This window comes from Mustela nigripes, chromosome 11 (assembly GCF_022355385.1).
Source record: "Mustela nigripes isolate SB6536 chromosome 11, MUSNIG.SB6536, whole genome shotgun sequence".
Classification (NCBI taxonomy): domain Eukaryota; kingdom Metazoa; phylum Chordata; class Mammalia; order Carnivora; family Mustelidae; genus Mustela; species Mustela nigripes.
Window position 1 is genome coordinate 5,940,597 of NC_081567.1, and position 19,552 is coordinate 5,960,148.

The window sequence follows — 19,552 nt, forward strand, 5'->3', positions numbered from 1 at the left end:
TTCCAGCTGGGTTTTGGTTTTTTGAAGTTTGGGGTTTTGGGGGGGTTGTTTTTGTTGGTGGTGGTGGTGGGGTTTTTTGGCCTAAATGGACCACCTGGTCCTCAAATTTGTAAGGAAATTCAATGGACCCAGAAGCCCAAACCAACTTGAGAGAAAAAGAACAGAGATGGAGATTCACACTTAACCCGATTTCAAAACTTACTACCAAGCTATGGTAATCAAGATGGTGTGGGACTGGCATAAGGCTGAACATACATAGGTCAATGAAGTAGGACTGGAGGCCCATAATAATGGAGGTCTCTCAATAATAAGAGACAGTCATCTCAACAAATGGTGCCAGGACAACTGAATATCCACACGCAAAGGAACGAACTTGGAGCCTGACCTCACACTGTACATAGTAATTAATGCAAAACAGGTCATGCAAAGTTAACCCAAGAGTTAAAACTATAGAACTCTGGGGCGCCTAAGTGGCTCAGTGGGTTAAAGCCTCTGCCTTCAGCTAGGGTCATGATCCCGGGGTTCTGGGATCGAGCCCCGCATTGGGCTCTCTGCTCAGCGGGGAGCCTGCTTCCTCCTCTCTCTGCCTGCCTCTCTGCCTACTTGTGATCTCTGTCTGTCAAATAAATAAATAAAATCTTAAAAAAAAAAAAAAAACTATAGAACTCTTACAGAAAGAATATAGAGGTGGAGTCTTTCTGGTCTTGGGTTTGGTAATAGTTACTTAGATATGATGCCAAAAGCATAAGTGACAAAGAAGAATATTAGAAATTGTACTTGATCAAAATTTAAGTTTTGTGTTTCAGAGGCCACTATAAAGTAAAAAGAGTCTACAGAATATTCCAAAACTTCCAGATATTGGAAAATATCTGATAGGGGACTTGTATACAAAATATATAGAAAAGTCCTACAGTCCCTTTTATCTACAGGGATATAAGATATAGATAACTTTATATCTATGTATAGATAAAGAGAATTTTTTTAAAAAAGATAAAGGGGATTAAGACGTATGAATTTTTAGTAATAACGTAGAAAGTCACAGAGATGAAAAGTATACAAGAGAATATAGTCAATAATATTGTAGTGAGCCATGAGTAATGTACAAAATTACTGAATTATCGTACACTGAAAACTAACATAACATTGTATATTTCAATAAAAATGTGTTTAAAACTCCTGAAAACCAGTAATAAAAAGGCAATCAATTTAAAAATGGGCCAAGGATTTAAAGCAATTTTTCTCGAAAGAAAATATACAGATGGGAAGTACATGTAAAGATTCTCAACATCATTAGTCCTTAGAGAAATGCAGATCAAAAACCATAGTTGGATACTACTTCTCACCTGTTAGGATGATTGAAACAAACATGACAATATCAAGTGCTGGTGAAGATGTGGAGAAATCAGAACACTTAGGCTTTACTTATAGGACTGAAAAATGGTTCAGCCCCCTTGGAAAATAGTTTGGCGGTTCATCAAAATGTTGAACACAGAGTAGCGCATGACCCAGAAATTCTCCACTTAGGTATATTCCCAAAACTCATACATGAATTTTCACCAGTGGCATTATTTACAACAGCCCCCAAGTGAAACAATTCAAATGTCCATCAACTGATAAATGAACAAAATACAGTGTCCCCATACAATGGAGTATTATTCAGCAATAAAAAGGAATGGGGTGCTAATACATAAGACAACATGGATGAACCCTGAAAACATTACACTAAGTGAAAGAAAAACCCACATATTGTATGATTCCATTGCTATGAAATGTCCAGAATAGATGATGTCCATATAGACAGGGGCTCGAGATAGGGGTACGGGGAATGACTGCTCACGGGTACAGGGTTTCTTTTTAGAGTAATGAAAATGTTCCTGCTCACTTCGGCAGCACATATACTACAGGCAGAACGATACTGGGGCACCTGGATGGCTCCAACAGTTAAGCATCCAACTCTCAATTCCAGCTCATTAGATCAAGCCCGAAGTGGGGTTCACGCTGGGTGTGGAGCCTGCTTAAGATTCTCTCTCTCCCTCTCCCCCCATCACGCATCTGCACTCCAAATAAATAAGCAAGTAAGTAAATAAATCAAATTGGAAGAGTACAGACAAGATTAGCATGGGCCCTACACAAGATGACACACACATTTGTGAAACATTCTGTATTTTTTTCTTGCCATTTGCAACAATGGGGATGGACCTAGAGAGTATAACGCTATGGGAAGTAAGTTAGTCAGAGAAAGACAAATCCCATATGATTTCACTCATATGTGGAATTTAAGAAACAAATGAGCAAAGGGGGAACAAAGAGACAAACCAAGAAACAGACTCTATACTATAAAGAGCTGATGGTTATCGGCGGCGGTCTGGGGGGAGATGGGTAAGATCAGGGATGGGGATTAAGACGCGTCTTGTCATGACGAGCACTGGTTGATTAAAATAAAAACTTCAGAAAAACTTGCTCTAATATAAGACTGGTGTTGGTTACATTAGTATGTGAATACACTAAAAGCCACTGAATTGTATACTTTTAAAAGGGTAAATTTTATGGTATATGAATTAGATCTTAATAAAGCTAATAAACATGTACAGGTTTTTGAGACTGTACCTACCCGCTGTTTACCAACTTAATTGGTATCTGCATCCATAGGTTATTTTTTCTTCTATTAACCATCAGCTTAAAAATTATTTAGAAAAGGGGCGCCTGGGTGGCTCAGTGGGTTGGGCCTCTGCCTTCGGCTTGGGTCAGGATCTCAGGATCCTGGGATCAAGCCCCGCATGGGGCTCTCTGCTCGGCGGGGACCCTGCTTCCCCCTTTCTCTCTCTGCCTCCCTCTCTGCCTGCTTGTGACTTCTGTCAAATAAATAAATAAAATCTTTTAAAAAAATTATTTAGAAAAGTACTGAACCAAAACATTGTCACAAGGGTGGGATGAACAGCATAGAGATACCACTCTATGAACATTTTACCCTTAAACAATGCCAACATGTTATACTCTTTCTAAACATATACAGTAAGACTGATTTGCTCTTAACACCGTCAGGGTAATCTCTTCAGTGTGATCAACAGACTCTATTTTTATGATGTTTAGAGCTCTTCCGGCATGTGGGCTAGCTAACACCAAAGTGGAAGAGGTACACGGTGAAAACGTGAGCTCTAACAACTGAACCAGAGTGGTTTCTGAGGGACTGACACGAACAATGCTTGAAACCATGAGTCTCTACCTTGTATTTTAAACTGGTCTAGAATTACTGTTAATAACTGAAGCTTATAAATACTTCTGAAAATTAATAAAGGGAAACCCAGCTAAAGTGGACTCAGGTTACCACGAGGGGAGGTTGGAAGGTAGAGACCTACAACTCAAGGTCAATTACAGACCTCTACTAGAAGAATCCTTAACAGGAAAGAATCCTCAATTACAGACCCCGATACTGAAACAGACATCACATCCCCTACAAGAAATGGACCATCCAGGCAACTCGGCCAATGAGAAACCTTCATCACTCTGAACTCTTGCTTTTCCCCACTGGACTTTTGTCCAGAACAACCCCTCTCAACTTCCGCATTCTTCTCCATAAAATAACATTCTTGTCCTTTTGCTGGACTTGCCTATGGTTTTATCATCACTTGCTTGTCCTGAACTGCAGTTCTGTTATTATCAAATAAAACTATTTTTGCTGGTAAAACAAATGATAGATTTATTTTTAAGGTTAACATACTCAACTGTTCACTTAAAAACGCTGAGGTTAACAACAGGCCAGATGCCGGGATATCTATGAATTTAGTGCTGGAAAGATGTTGTACTGTGTCTAGTAAGAAAGGAAGAGAGCGACCAGCACCTCAATTTAAAAATGCATTTGCGGGGCGCCGGGGTGGCTCAGTGGGTTAAAGCCTCTGCCTTTGGCTCAGGTCATGATCCCGGGGTCCTGGGTTCGAGCCCCGAATCGGGCTCTCTGCTCAGAAGGGAGCCTGTTTCCCACTCTCTCTCTACCTACTTGTGATCTCTCTCTCAAATAAAATAAATAAATAAAATCTTTAAAAAATAAAAATAAAAATGCAGCTGCAAGTTCTGAGCCAAACATTACAGAAATATATATCCAGTCTTCCCAGGTGATACATGAAAAGAGTCACATTTTTTGGAATGAGGTTTGTATCTTTGTTAGAATAACAATCATTAGCTCTTGGTAACAGCTGATAAGTTACTACTAGACACATTCTATCAGTGATCAAACGGAGACTGAACTCATAGACAAGGAAGATCACAGGATCTGGACTGGAGAAGAAATGCAGACAGACTTATAAAGCAACAAGAATATTCAGAGTCAAAGAGAGATACAAGATGATACTCATCAAATCTTAAACCCAAATCCAAAAAATTGAAGGCAGGCAAAAGAACCCTTAACTTAGTAAAGTGATTTTTTAAAAATAATTAGATGAAGAGGTATCCAATTTTTAACCACACGCAAATTTTCCTGCCATTTATTTTCATTTTAGAGCTCAGTTCAATCAATCTTCTGAAAAGTTACCTATGAACATGATTCTTTAAGATTTATTTGAGGCGGGGGGAGCATGAGCAGGGGAGGGGCAGAGGAAGAGAGAGAGAGAATCCTCAAGCAGACTCCCCACTAAGCACAAAGCCCAACATGGAGCTTGATCCCAGGACCCTAAGATCATGACCTGAGCCAAAATCCAGAGTTGGCTGCCCAACTGATTGGGTCACCCGGGCACCCCTATGAACCTGATTCTAGATAAGGAGCAATGCTACTATTATTTCTTAAAGAAACTGGTGAGGAAGAAGGGTTGGCGGGGGGTGGGGGGGTGGGGGGGAGGAAGTAGTGGTAAGAATGCTCCAGCAATGCTAACATGTCATTTCCACTGATTTAAAAGCTGAGATACTGTGTTCCTGGCTCATACATGAGTGGAGGTTTAAACATACAAATTAATACACTACAGGAGACATGCACAATTAAATCTCAACCTGAAACATAATAGGTATATTTATTGTCTCGTGTGCAATCAATTTTTGTAATACGAGTGGGAACTCCACATATAAAGATCCAAGCATTTTAAACTTACATGAAGAGCGAAAATAATATATACAAAAATATACAGTAACTTCATTTTTCTTAGTTTGCCTTCCTATGTCTAAACAAGCTTAAGGACGATTTTAATATGATACTGGGGAGGGTGGAGGGGAATAAAAATACATATCTTATGGTGCGTATTTGAAATTAAAAAGACAGGGAATCATACGCTAGCTCCTTTTATAGGAGCATATTAGGATTATGAATTTTGATCCCATTTAAATCTATACTCTGCATAAACTATAGGCAAAATATGATTTTCTATGAACAGGAACTTGACATTTTTAGCTCTTATTCTAAAAATCGCACTCACATTTTAATGGGATCTTCTCAGTATTTCTCTGTTCTTTGTGCATAGCATTAACATCCCATACATCTGTAGGAGTTTTGAAAGAGAATTTATCTACTACGGCCATATCAATATTATAACAAAGGCACGTGATATGGTGGGGTGGGTGGAGCGAGTACATTCCTGGATTCGTTGGTGGAAAAAAACTAAGGAGGAGGGAAAAACGGGTCAGGCAGAAATTCAGTAATGGAGCAGGGACTATGTGCTGGTCTGACAAGCAGACGTGATACGTATAAACAAAAGTGGGTAGGGGGTAGTGATGGAAAATCAGAACTCAGATGCCAGCTACCTCCTAACAGAATCTAGGCAAACCTGGAAGTTCTCACAGCAGAGTCACACTGTTCTGCAAAATTAAATAAACACAGAGAAGCATATTTGTATTATCTGGAGTTACCAAAGGAACTAAAGATAGAAACTCAGGGGCACGAAGAGAAGCAGGAAGAGGTACGGTCAGTTTTTCAACCTAATCTCTTCCATATTACTTGGCTATTTATTACCATATGCAGGTATTCAATTTTTAAGAACAAAAATTTTAATTAAGGATGAAATAAAATGGCATCGTTAGCTCTCCTTACACAAATTAGAAAATAATGTTAGTATGACCCCATGACAATGGAATACAAGGACAATAAAATGATGGTAATAAATGTTGATACAGGCATAGAACAAAATCTGTAGGTTCCTATTTCTTTTTTTTTTTTTTTAAAGATTTTATTTATTTATTTGACAGAGAGAAATCACAAGTAGACAGACAGGCAGGCAGAGAGAGAGAGAGGGAGGGAAGCAGGCTCCCTGCTGAGCAGAGAGCCCAATGCAGGACTCGATCCCAGGACCCTGAGATCATGACCCGAGCCGAAAGCAGTGGCTTAACCCACTGAGCCACTCAGGCGCCCCGGTAGGTTCCTATTTCTAACTCATATACCAAGTTATCTTATGGGTTAATGGGGCAAGAGCGGGGGAGGGGGGAGCAACAAGCAGACAGCTTTCACTTTCTATAGCAAGGATTATCATAGCCTCAAAATTGAATATACATAACTTTTTGTCAGGGATCCTAAAGATGAAGAATTAAGCTAAAACATGTGTGCCTGGAAAAGTAATTGAGAAAATCAGAGTGAAAGATTAATAGCAATATTTCTGAAAGACAGACTAGGCAGGTTATTTTTTTCCTTCATATTTTCCTGGGTTTTGCCCCAAATATTGTACAAACAAGATGTAGTCCTTTATAAGAGAACTTGTATTTTTTTTTCCAAATGATTTTTAAGAATATATTCAGATGAAAATCTTCTAATAGAGTCATGCTGACCCATCACTTCTTAAGGGTATCCAGCTTTATGAAATATCAAAATACAATATTTCATCAACTCTAAGGCCTGAGTCTTAACCTCTCTGCAAACAAGATGTATCTTATAATCAGCCAGTGACCGGTCAGGATTTAGTAATCATTGCCTATACGTGTGTGGAGATCACAAGTATCAGCGTTAAAACTTAGAAAGAGAACAAAAAGGTAATCAAAAAATGACCATATGAGCCAGCAATTCCACTCCTAGGTATACACCGAAGGAATGAAAGTGGGGCTCAAATACATGCCTGTGTATCCATGTTCATCACACCATTATTCACAACAGCCAGAAGGTGGAAAGAGCCCAGGTGCCCATCAACTGATTAACGGATACACAGCTTATAGTGTATCTGTGCAATAAAGCAGTATTCAGTCATAACACGGAAAGAAATTGACACCCGCCACAACATGAACGAACCTTGAAAACATTATGCTATGTTGAAAGAAGCCAGACACGAAAAGACAGATGCTGTATGATTCCACCTTTATAAAACAACGAAACCAGGCAAAATCATTAAAAAAGTAGATGAGAGGCTACCAGAAGGCTGGCAAAGGGAGAAATGAGCAGTCGTTACTTAATGGTTACGGAACTTCTCTTTGGGGTGATTTTAAAAAACAGTGTTGGAGATACCCAGTGGGGACAACGCATTATGAATGGAATTAATACCGCTGAACTGTATACTTAAAAATGGTTAAAATGGTAAATTGTTATATATGCATCTTACAATAAAAATTAATAATGTAATATACCAAAAACCACTGAATCTTAAACTTAAATGGGTGAATTGCATGGTGTGTAAATTGTATCTCAATACAGTGGTTTGTTTGGGGTTTTTTAAATTTTATTTATTTATTTGACAGAGAGAGAGATCACAAGTAGGCAGAGAAGGAGGCAGAGGGGGAAGGAGAAGCAGGCTCCCTGCTGAGCAGAAAGCCTGATGCGGGGCTCGATCCCAGGACCCTGAGATCATGACCTGAGCTGAAGACAGTGGCTTAACCCACTGAGCTACCCAGGTGCCCTTCAATACAGTGGTTTTTAAAAACCTACAGAGCTAAGAATGGCCCACTCTTCTAAAACAAAGTGCACTGTCAACGTTATTTATGACACAGTATGTGGAAATACACAAATGTTTTGGATTCTAGTCAAACAGCTGATTCATGAGAGACGGACACTGAATATGAGGATATTTTAGGAATTCCTTCTTCTATCTTGCTTTTACTTTTCCATTATAATGCACAAGAATAATACAAGCCAAAAATCTCTACTTAAATAAGTAACCCTTGCAAGAGCATAAATAAAAATGACAGATGATAAGAAAACTCTAACAGGGGACCTGGGCAGCTCAGCCACCTGATTTGCATTCAGGTCTCAATCTCAGGGTTGTGAGTTCAAGCCCTGCACTGGGCTTTACGCTAGGCACATGGAGCCTACTTAAGAAACAAAAACAAAAAAAAAAGGAAAGCTCTGTCACTGGTTAATTTACAGCATTTCACCTCTTCTAAGGGTGCCCACGATGGTACATCTCAATGTGCAAACGCCCCTCACAGCACCAGATACAAACACACTCGTGTGCAGTCACACGTGGACCCTTTTCCTAAGCGTCCTGTAAAATCAAACATGCATTTTCATTCCAATGCAGTCATTGCTGAAAATTAATTCTAAAACACCAGGAAGAATATTGAAATTGAATGCCATTTTGCCAATTCAATGTGTTTACCACTGGAAGTACTAAAAGAAATGCACTGACTTCGTGTGGAGGTATGACAAAGCAGAAATCTGATACAGATATAATGTCTATTACTCATTTGGATCCATATGGAAACCAGAATCTTTTCATAACTAGACTACAAACGAGAAACTCATGCCAAGACGTGACAAACACAAATCTTAAAAAGCTTCACAGATTTAAATCTTCCATTTAAAACACAAACTATTTTATCAATGCTTTGATGTAATTCTGAAAATGCAGCAACCACGGAGCTTCAAATCCCAGTAACATTTTCTGGTTTTGGTAATTTCTGGTATTCACTTGTCCAGTTAATGGCAAATATAACATTGCCATGGCATGTACAAGTTCAGAGGAAATTCATCTATTAACGGAGGTGATTATTGGGATTTCTTGTTACATTAAAAAAAAAAAAAGAAATTTGCAGTGGATACCTCTGGACACAACTTTTCAGCTGGAAGTTAAGAATTCCAAAGCTTTCCATTTTTACAGTAACTTCATCAGCTGGGTCACTATAGAAGTCACATATGCTTATCAGAGAAATCAGATAAAGTAATAGAAGCGCCCATAATCTCACCACCTAGTTATAATCTCTTCTCCTGTTTTCATAGGGTGTGTCAGAGAGAGAGCCACAGAGTGGCTAAGGGCCAGTTCTAGAGCCACAGCTTCAAGTCCTGCCTCTTCTACTTATTGGCCGAGTGACCAGGGGCAAACAAGGCAATAGTTCTATGCCTGTCTGTCCAGTGAGAATAATAATAGTAGCTCCTTCATCCAATTTTTAAATATAATGATCCAACCCATACAGTTTCACTACAATAAAACATGTGAACCATTTCCATGTCATTAAATATCTTTCCACAAAACGTTTAAAGGGCCACAAGGCATTGCCTGCCACGGCTGTTCCGCAAGGTATTCGGATCCCTACAGGCAGCCACTTTAACCATCTCCAATCTAGTAAAAACTATTCCAACAAGGCATTTATGCATGCAGACCAGGAACAGTTGGAAGGCAGGCATCCCAAATCTCAGTGACAGCGACACTGCGTTCATCCAGACCAGGCCACTAGCCTGGGACACGGCTGTTGTGCCTCTGGCCACCCGAATCCCTTAGTTTTTGACTTTTCTCAAGTTTGGTACCCAGCCTTCTAGCCATTCTAAGAGTTCCCAACAACCTTCCAAAAATTCTCTTATGGCTCATGTTAGCTGAAGACCATTCCCCCCCCCCGCCCCCGCCGAAGTCCGTTTCTGTTACTTGTAACTAAAACACTGAACTGATATAAAAGAAATCATTCTCACCCATAATATCCCATCTCACACACACATACAACCACCCAACCTTCCCGGGTCAGCTATGGCCCAGGAAGCAGTCAGTAAACCGGACAGCTATAATGCAAAGCACAAAAGTCCTCTGAAAGAATTTTTTATTCCAATGAAAATTCTGCGAGACTCTGCATGTATTCATAGGCCTGGGCTGCTACAATTTCACTCGTGCAAATTTACACCGAGTATATATAATCTACAGAAACACCAGTCCAATTTTCCTCAGAGGAAAAAAAAAATCAAATTATAAATACTAATACTATTATTACAACTAATAATAACTACTAATGCTCATATACCATTCTACTATATGCCAGGCACTGCTGTAAATATTTCACATTAGCCATTTCATCATTGCAATAAACATGTAAGTACTATTATTAACCCCACATGATATGCAAGGAAAGTGAGGCATCAGAGAGACAAGTAACATGCCCGAGGTCACACAGCTAGCTATTCAGGATTTGAACCCAGGCCATCCACCGTCAAAATCTATGTTCTCAACCACCATATATGCTGCTTCTTGATTTTTGTCTCATGGCAGAGTTTTAAATTATGATCATATATTAATTACATTTTCAATATTATGACAGTGGTATCAAAATTGATATGTAAATGGCAATATTATATTGATATCAAAATTGATATTAGATGGCAAGAGGATATTTACCAAACAGATGGGCTCCAATAAATACTTCATCATCTACTATAGCTTCTCCTACTAAGACTGTGATCCCAGTACCCAGAACCCCATAACATCCCCCTTCCTCCCCCAATAAACGCCATGCACTGTTCCCCTCCTAACCCTTCACTCAAGCCTTTTCCATTATTTTAAATGTCCTCCGAACCCATCACGCATCTGCCTATTTCCATCCAGTAACACAAATGGCAGAGCTCAAATACTACACCCCCCACAGACCTTCAAGCCCATCTAGATGGCATGACGGACTCTGCCCGCCCCCATATTCCTGCAATTCTGTTTGCCTCCAATGGAGCATGTATAGCAGTCTGCTGGTTTTCCTCCCAATTCTTCTCCTCCCAATGTAAGATTCTAGAAAGCAGAGACTGCATCGGAAAAACTCCCTTCTTCTACTTGGTATCCTCCACTGTACAGAAAAAAGCTATCTCAAGAAGTAGCTGCTCCATCATGACTATAAGGTGAAGGGAATCAGGGTGATGAAGTCTACCATGATAGACCATCCTGAGGAAGCAGCCTGGATAATATCAAAGATCTAGAAAAATTTAGCCTATCATTAAACTACTCTAAATCCCTGTAAATCGAAATCTAAAAATCTATCATTAACAGACCCTATCACTTGTGGAATTTAAACATGTTATCTCAGTAGGTCCTTTTATGGTCTGAATGTGCACACTGTGGAAATGAACAAGGAAATTTTTTTGAAAACTATTTGAAGTATTTGGTAAATACTGGGAACACAAGGTCACATGAATCACGAAGAAAAAGCCTAAACTCTGGTCACCATGATAGCAAGCATCGAGGGGGCTAATGGCAGGGAAATCGGACAGATGGCCAGCTCTCGCCTGAAGAATCCCATGGCCTTCTCCAGTTCTCGTCTTCCTTCTACTGGTTTCCCTCAAGTGATTTATGGACTAGATCAAAGCTAAGAAGCTCTTTGCATTTTTTGAGTTGCCTGCTCATCGCTGCAGTGAAGAGGAAATACTCCTCTTGTGTTTTTCCTATATTGGATATAAGTAAATGTGGAAAACGGTAGGAAGAAATCCACATACTTATAATTATTAACCAAATAAAACTAAGAAACTGGGGATTCTATGATAAGTTTTGGCGAAAGGTACACTCCTGCATCGCCAAAAGAAATGACTCAAAAAAGGCAACTGGGTGCCCCACACTACCTGCAGATAAAACACACGAGGAGCACTCCCAGGCCATCTGTAGAGAGAGAGGACAGCCACCCTTACCACCTGACAGAGTGACAACTCCGCCACCATGAGGCACCCTCACCAGCAGGAACACCTCAAAGAACGCATTCTTTTTTTTTTTTTTAAAGATTTTATTTATTTATTTGACAGAGAGAGATCACAGTAGACAGAGAGGCAGGTAGAGAGAGAGAGAGGGAAGCAGGCTCCCTGCTGAGCAGAGAGCCCAATGTGGGACTCGATCCCAGGACCCTGAGATCATGACCTGAGCCGAAGGCAGCGGCTTAACCCACTGAGCCACCCAGGCGCCCAAAGAACGCATTCTTTTGTTATTGTTGTTTTAAGATTTTATTTTTAAGTAATCTCTTCACCCAACATGGGGCTCGAACCGACAATCCGAGATCAAGAGTCACATGCTCTACTGACTGAGCCAGCCAGGCACCCCTTGCTTTTAAAAAATATGAGACCTACACTGAGATCTTTCCCATAAGGCTTGGCTGATTCCTTAAAATCCACACTCATTAAAAGTTCCGAGAAATCCCTTGCACCTAACACAACAACAGGAAGACAACTATTCTCGGATACAGAGAAACCTGGGTACACACGACCTCCAAGAGTCCCTGCTGGAAATGATCATGCTGTTCCATTTGCGGGGCTTCCTATGCCAAGTAGCATACAGTTAAAGGAAGCAAGCAATATTAAACTGGTTCCAGCCTTCCCAAAGCCAATTCCAAAGTGGCACCAAATGGTAGTGATAGGGAAAAGGGGTTCCTCTTAATGAAATGTCACTTGTTCTTTTGAGTATTAGGAATACCACCAGGGTAGTGAGACATCTGATTGTTCACCTCAAAAGCCAAGTTATTGGCACTTATCTCCCCGTGGCCCAGAAAATACATGACAAATATACCAAAAGTGTGACAAGGAGGGGCGCCTGGGTGGCTCAGTGGGTTAAAGCCTCTGCCTTCGGCTCAGGTCATGATCCCAGAGTCCTGGGATCGAGCCCCGCATCGGGCTCTCTGCTCTGCAGGGAGCCTGCTTTCCCTGCTTCCCCCTCTCTCTCTGCCTGCCTCTCTGCCTACGTGGGATCTCTGTCTGTCAAATAAATAAATAAAATCTTTAAAAAAAAAAAAAAAAAGTGTGACAAGGAGGAAAAGTGAGGTTGTTAATTTAATTTGCCTATCAGAGAACACTTTCAAAAGTCATTCTTTTAAAAAAAAAATCATTTATAACAGACACCTCCAAACTCAAGAGTTTTAGGACCATCCCTTTATAGTATGTGAAAGGCACTAACAGAACAGAGCTAATCAAACTACAGCCAAACTCACACCCCAGTCGCAACCTAAAAAACACTTGGCCATTGTTGCTCTGTAGAGTCTCAACAACTGGTCCACACCAGGCATTCCCTGTTACGCCCTTGCACTCAAGGCTTTCGATTTTTAAAAGATTAATAGGATCTGTCATCTTGGAAAGAATCATGCTTTTTTTTTTTTTTTAAAGGTTTTATTTATTTATTTATTTGACAGACCGAGATCACAAGTAGGCAGAGAGGCAGGCAGAGAGATGTGGGGGGAAGAAGGCTCCCTGCTGAGCAGAGAGCCCAGTGTGGGGCTCGATCCCAGGACCCTGAGATCATGACCTGAGTCGAAGGCACAGGCTCTAACCCACTAGCCCACTCAGGTACCCCAAGAATCATGCCTTTAATAAAGTATAACAACATCTAAAAGAGAAAAACATCTTTCTAGAGACGTGCACATGTCTGGAAGGATGTATGCACATCACGTGACAGCACACATGCTGAATGAAGATCCATATGTGTTAGGACTACATAGCTACATATGCCTTCAGTCACGGGCCCTTCTTTAATCCTCAACCCCAGACTTCAGCCTCTCTCTGCATTACTTGCCCACTGGTGATAACAGCTAACATCGCAAAGGTTAAGTTTTACAATTTCTAAGAATAGAACTAGACCAGAGAAGATGGCTTAAACATTGGTCAGATGGGTAAGCTTTGTATCTAAACCAAGGCACATTTTAGAAAAAGAAAGGATGGGATGCCTGGGTGGCTCAGTGGGTTAAGCCGCTGCCTTCGGCTCAGGTCATGATCTCAGGGTCCTGGGATCGAGTCCCGCATCGGGCTCTCTGCTCAGCAGGGAGCCTGCTTCTCTCTCTCTCTCTGCCTGCCTCTCTGTCTACTTGTGATCTCTCTCTGTAAAATAAATAAATAAAATCTTAAAAAGAAAGAAAGAAAGGATACGATTATTTCTTTTTAAACCCAAAGAAGTTACCATTTAACTTTCTTTCTTTTTTAACCTACTGAGCCACCCAGGTGCCCCCAGAAAGGATACTATTATTGATGGTGCCAGGACAACAGATTTAAAACAGAAGTGTTCCAAGCAGAAACAAGAAATACAGTCACTCTAGACTATGCCCACCAGGTGAAACTCTCTCCACTTCCAAGAGATATTTCTTCTACTGTTCTATTGATGCCAAAACATGCAATAAGTCACTTCCTTTCAGGCATGTTATTTGATAATGGCAGAACAATAGGAACCGTGTGGAAAAGGAAGGTAAGATATGGCTAAGACTTGAAATACACTGTCCAATGAACATGTAGAAAACAGACAACATTCCCGCTCAACCAATATTTGAAAAGGACCCAGTAGTATCGTCCATTAGACGTGCATCACTTTGCAAGGCCATTTTTCAATTCTGTCACTGAAGATACAACTCTAAGCCTAAAGTAATACGCACAGCTTGTCAAGAGAGAGGGTCAGTAAGAACCATGAATGGAGGGCGCCTAGGTAGCTCCGATGGTTGAGCCTCTGCCTTCAGCTCGGGTCATGGTCCCAGAGTCCTGCGATCAAGTCCCAAGTCAGGCTCCTGCCTTTGGTTGGGGGGTGGAGGGGGTGGGGAGTCTGCTTCTCCCTCTCCATCTCTTCCCCTGCTCATGCTGTCTCAAATGAATAGTCTTTTTTTTTTTTTTTAAATGTTTAAAAAAGAACCATGGATGGAATTCAGAATCTACAAGATTAACCAACTGGTGATGTGAAGAGATTAATTTCTGCTAACCGATATTAAGAAATTAATTTCACTTAATTTTAAGAAGTTGAAAATCAGTCTGCATTTTTGGAAATGAGATATTAAGAGACTATGATGATTTCTTACATGCAATTATTTACTCATCTTCTCTCCTCTTCCCCACTCTGCTATACCATATCCTGTGATACTGGGCCTGGTGCTCCCAGACCCCAAGCTGGCTGGCCCCGCATTCACATCTGCCAATGGGAAGTCCTAGAGAGAGGGTGAGAGACAGGGAAGAAAAGGGAAGATCTTGACTTCTTGCCTGTTTCCCTATTTCTGTCAGCATCATTCCAGCAGCAGCTGAATTTCCATGTAGAAATTTATCCACAGATGTGCGGACAGATGTGTAAAATGACACACATTCAAGGATATTCACTGCAGCATCATGCGTAAAAGTGCAAGACTATAGACGCCTTATGTGTCCATCAAAGAGGGTCTGGTGATTTAGCATAAATAAGGCAATGATGGAGGAACACAGTAACCAAGAAAGGGACAGAAGACATATAGAAAACAAATAGCAAAATGGCAGAAGTCCTTTTTTTTCCTGCTGGTGATAATAATTAGCATTTTATTTTCTTCGCTATGGACCCAACAACAGCACCGAAGCTGCATCGGGTTATAGACTCCTTAATATAAATGCTTACGTAACACAAATGTAAAAGCTCCGGGGATACTGGTAGAAGCCTTTATCAACAAATACATAAATTTAAAAGTCAAACTCTTCAATTAAAAGGTAGAGATGAGGGACGCCTGGGTGGCTCAGTTGGTTAAGTGGCTGCCTTCGGCTCAGGTCATGATCCCAGCATCCTGGGATCGAGTCCCACATCGGGCTCCTTGCTCGGCAGGGAGCCTGCTTCTCCTTCTGCCTCCGCTTGCCAGTACTTGCTCTCTCTCTCTCTGACAAATAAATAAATAAAATCTTAAAAAATAATAAAATAAAAATAAAAGGTAGAGATGAACAAAATGGATAACAAAACATGAACTATATGCTGTCTACAAAAGACTCATTTTAGATTTAAATACACAAATAAGTTGAAAACAAACAGAAAAAGATACTCCACACTAACAGTAACCAGAGGCAACAACTGGAATGGCCATATTAACAGCAGACAAAACAGACTTTAAGACAAAACTTGCTACAAGGGACAAAGACAGACCTTATATAATGATAAAAGAATCAATTCACAAGGATGATACAACAAATATAAATATATAGGCACCTAACAATGGAGCCCCAACTATATAAAGGAAAAACAGAGAATTGAAGGGAGAAAGTTCCACAATAATATTTGGAGGCATCAACACCTCACTTTCAATAATGGATAGAACAATTAACCAGAAGATTAACAAGGAAACAGAAGACTTAACACTATAAACCAACTAGACCTAACAGACACACAGAACAATCACAACAACAGAAAACATATTTTTCCCAAGTGCATATGAAACAGTATTAACTGTACATTAGGCCATAAAAAAAATTTTAAGAGACTAGGGCGCCTAGGTGGTTCAGTGGGTTAAGCTCCTGCCTTCAGCTCAGGTCATGATCTCAGGGTCCCTGCATTGGGCTCTCCGCTCAATAGGGAGCCTGCTTCCCCCTGACCCCCCACCGCCTGCCTCTCTGCCTACTTGTGATCTCTCTCCCTGTCAAATAAATTAATAAAATCTTTAAAAAAAATTTTAAGAGACTGCAATAATTCAAAGTATCTCCTCCAACCACAATGAAATGAAATTGGAAATCAGTAACAGAAGGGAATCCAGAATTCACAAATATGTTGAAATTAAACAATATACCTTTAAAAACTAGTGGGTCAATAGGGCGCCTCAGTGGTTCATTTGGTTAAACTTCTGATTTTGGCTCAGGTCAACATCTCAGGATCATGAGATCAAGCCCCAGATGGGGCTCCGTGCTGGGCAGGGAGCCTGCTTCTCCCCCTCTCTCTGTCTGCCTCTCTGCCTACTTGTAATCTCTGTCTCTCAAATAAATAAATAAATAATCTTTAAAGAAAGAAAGAAATTAAAGTGAGGTCATTCCTACTGATCTCCAGAAATTAAAAGGATAAGAAAACACTATGAACCATTGTACACCAGCAAATCAAGTAACCTAGATGAAATGCAGAAATTCTTAAAAACACAGAAACCACCAAAAAGAACTAGAAAAGAAACAGCAAACCTGAAAAAAACCTAGAACATGTAAAGATTCCGTAATCAAAACACATCTCCCAAAAAAAAGTCCCAGGAGCAGATGGCTTCAGTGGTGAGTTCCACTAAACATTTAAACAAAAATTAACCCAAGCCTTCATAAATTCTTTCAAAAACAGAAGAGGACAAACTACTTCCTAATTCATTCTGTGAGGCCTATCTCACCCTTCTACCAAGGTCAGACAAAGACATCACAGACCAATATTTCTTGTGAATATAAATGCAAATAATCCTCAATGAAATACTAGCAAATTGAATACGATAGGGTATTAAAAGGATTCCATACCAGAACCAAGTGGTTTTTATATCCCAGGAATGCAAGGGTAGCTCAACAATTTTAAAAAATCATTTAATGTAATATAGTAATAGAATTCTTAAAACTGTAATATTACTTGAATTAATGCAGAAAAAGCATCTGAAAAATTCCAGTATTGGCTCATGATAAACAAAAAACAAAAACCACCCAACAAACCAGGAACAGAAGCGAACTCCCTCAACTAGATAAAGGGCATCTGTGAAAAACCCACAGCTAACATCATATTGATGAAAGACTGAATAGTTTCCCCCTAATAACAGGACTAACATTAGAATGTCTGCTCTTGCCAGACAAAAAACATCCATACTGGAAATGAAAACACACACACACACACACACACACAAACACATGACATAATCCAAGCTACAGAAAACCCTAAAGAATCCACACAAGGGCACCTGGGTGGCTCAGGGTCCTGGGATCGAGCCCCACGTCGGGCTCTCTTCTCTCTCTCTCTCTCTGCCTGCCTCTCTGCCTACTTACGATCTCTGTCCGTCAAATAAATAAAATCTTTTTTAAAAAAAGAATCCACACAAAAACTATGGAAGTTAATACATCAGCTTTGCCAAACTGCAGAATATAAGATCAGCATACTAAAATCGGTTGTATGTTCATACACCAGCAATTAACAATCCAAAAATAAAGGAGGTAATTCCACTTTGCCTTATCAAAAAACAAAATACTTACAAAAAAAATTTAACCAAAGAAGTACAAGATTTATACAATGAAAACTATAATACATTGTTACAAGAAATTATAAAAGACCTAAGTAAGTAGCTATCCCTGTTCCTGGATTGTAATATTCAATAACACCAAGAAGGCAACAATCCCCAAATTGATCTATGGACCCAAAGCAATTTCTATTAAACCCCCAAGTGCCTTTTACAGAAATGGACAAGCTCATCCTAAAATTCATAAGGAATTTCAAGAAACACTAGAAAGTCAAAATAATCTAGAAAAAGAACAAAGTTAGAAAACTTACACTTCCTATTTCAACTTACTATGAAGCAATAGTTATCAATAATACAGTGTGGAATTGGCATTTAGACAGACATTCTAGATCAAGAGAATACAAATCCAGAAATAAAGCAAAATATTCATGGTCAAATGATTTTAACATGGTGCCAAGTTCAAACAATAGGGGTTCTCAACAAATAGTCCTTTCAACAAATGGTGCTGGAACAACTAGATACCCACTTGCAAAAGGATACATTTGGATCCCTGTCTCACAATGTACATACAGATTAATTCAAAATGAATGAAGGACCTATATGTAAGAGCAAAAACTATAAAATCTCTTGAGGAAACATAGGCGTAAATTTTTCATTACTTTGGATTAGCCAGTAGTTTCTTGAATGACACCAAAAGCACTAACAACAACAACAACAACAAAAATACATAAATGACTTTATCAAATTTTTAAAAAATCGTGCCTCTAAGGACACTAGGAGAGTGAAAGACAACCTATAGATTGGAAGAAGATATCTGGGAATCATATACCTATATTCTAGTACCCAGAATATACTTTAAAAACTCTTAGAACTCAAAACAAAAAGACAAACAACCCAACTGGTAGATGTTTCTCTAAAGATATAAAAATGGCCAGGGGCGCCTGGGTGGCTCAGTGGGTTAAGCTGCTGCCTTCAGCTCAGGTCATGATATCAGGGTCCTGGGATCGAGTCCCGCATCGGGCTCTCTGCTCAGCAGGGAGCCTGCTTCCCTCTCTCTCTCTCTCTCTGCCTGCCTCTCCATCTACTTGTGATTTCTCTGTCAAATAAATAAATAAAATCTTTAAAAAAAAAAAGATATAAAAATGGCCAATAAGCACATGAAAAGATCCTCAACATCTTTAGCCATTAGGGAAATACAAATCAAAACCACAATAAGATATCATCTCATGTCCTCTAGGATGGCTATAATAGTAACCCTAAAAAAGAAAAGACAGGAAAAGGAAAGGAAAGCAAAATAAATAAATAAGCATTGGCTAGGATGTGTAAAAACTGGAACCGTCATACACTGCTGGTAGAATGGTAAAATGGTGCAGCCCCTGTAGAAAACAGTTTAGCAGTTCCTTAATATTTAAACATAGAATTCCATATGACCTAGCAATTCTACTCTCAGGTACATATCCAAGAGCACTGAAAACATGTTCACACAAAAATCTGCACATAGCAGTGTTATTCATAATAGCCAAAAAGTGGGAAAAACCCAACTGTCCCATCAACTGATGGATAAATGTGG

The 19,552-nt window shown here is 39.8% G+C and overlaps 1 protein-coding gene and 1 non-coding gene across 5 annotated transcripts in view; one reads left to right on the forward strand and one right to left on the reverse strand.

Annotated features, from left to right (window-relative positions):
* Window positions 1-19,552, reverse strand: part of SMURF1 (SMAD specific E3 ubiquitin protein ligase 1) — a 106,503-nt gene that overhangs the window by 63,338 nt on the left and 23,613 nt on the right. The gene's annotated exons all lie outside the window — the stretch shown is intronic.
* Window positions 2,065-2,169, forward strand: LOC132027339 (U6 spliceosomal RNA). The gene has a single exon (XR_009407127.1). It is a non-coding gene; the product is annotated as a U6 spliceosomal RNA (small nuclear RNA).